Consider the following 1,023-nt stretch of genomic DNA (forward strand, 5'->3'; position numbering starts at 1 on the left):
TCGTAGATGTTTTAGGTCACAAGATAAAAAAGGACAAAAGGAGTTAATGCTGAAGTGATACGGTACTGCGCGACGGTCCCTCCCATACAGCATCTTTTGTGGCTAGCTATGCCTTTTAAATTTTATGCTTATTTCGATCTCGCATTAAAACTATTTTATAATATATACTGTATTATTCTTTAGCAGTTTGTAAATTTATATTGTATTGTAATCTCCACATTATATTTTTTTCTCTGTAATTAAAAGTATTATGATACCTGGGGCCTGGTACTTTTCGTTGTAGCTCGGTATTATAAATGTACTGGGGGGAGGATGATTTCGTTTTAAAAACTTCGTATTCTAATTCATAATATATACATTTAGTGGGGAGGGAAATTTTTTCGGTTGAAAACTAATTCAAATTAATTATTAAAATTTAATGTCATCTTGTTTGTGTTATGTTAAGAGTCAATGATCACCAGATGTTTTGTGCTTTATCCCAAAAAATAGTCATAAGAGATGTGTCAGAAATGTATCTGGTCTATCGATTCAGTGGAATATATACACGTTACACCTTGACCTGCTGTCGTAGTGGATACTATTGACTCTTAATGTAGATCGCGTTTTTCGTAACTCTTTGCCACGCCCACAGTCTCATATCTCGTCATGTGTTTGGGACGAAATGTAGAAATGATCGAGTCCCAAAGAACGACGCTGAGGCTCTTGGCCCCGCCCCCAAACATGTCGACCAATCACATGGATGGATTCAAGATGGAAGTAAGTTAGTGAGTGAAGCTAAGTGTTTTAGAAAACGGACGGTTGGTGTATATATTTCTTAATGAAGAACATGTAATGCTTTCTAAAATGTTTTGTGATCAGTTTCCATTTGAAAATATATGTGTGGATTGCGATGCTATATTTCCAAACAGTGGTGTAGAAATAAGAAATCTTGGTTACACTGTGCTTTTTGTCGATGTTTCATTTGTTGTTTATATGTATGAATTTATTGTAATATAGAGCAAAGGGGATTAGCAAACATAAGGA

This window comes from Penaeus monodon, chromosome 34 (genome assembly GCF_015228065.2).
Source record: "Penaeus monodon isolate SGIC_2016 chromosome 34, NSTDA_Pmon_1, whole genome shotgun sequence".
Taxonomy (NCBI): Eukaryota; Metazoa; Arthropoda; class Malacostraca; order Decapoda; family Penaeidae; genus Penaeus; species Penaeus monodon.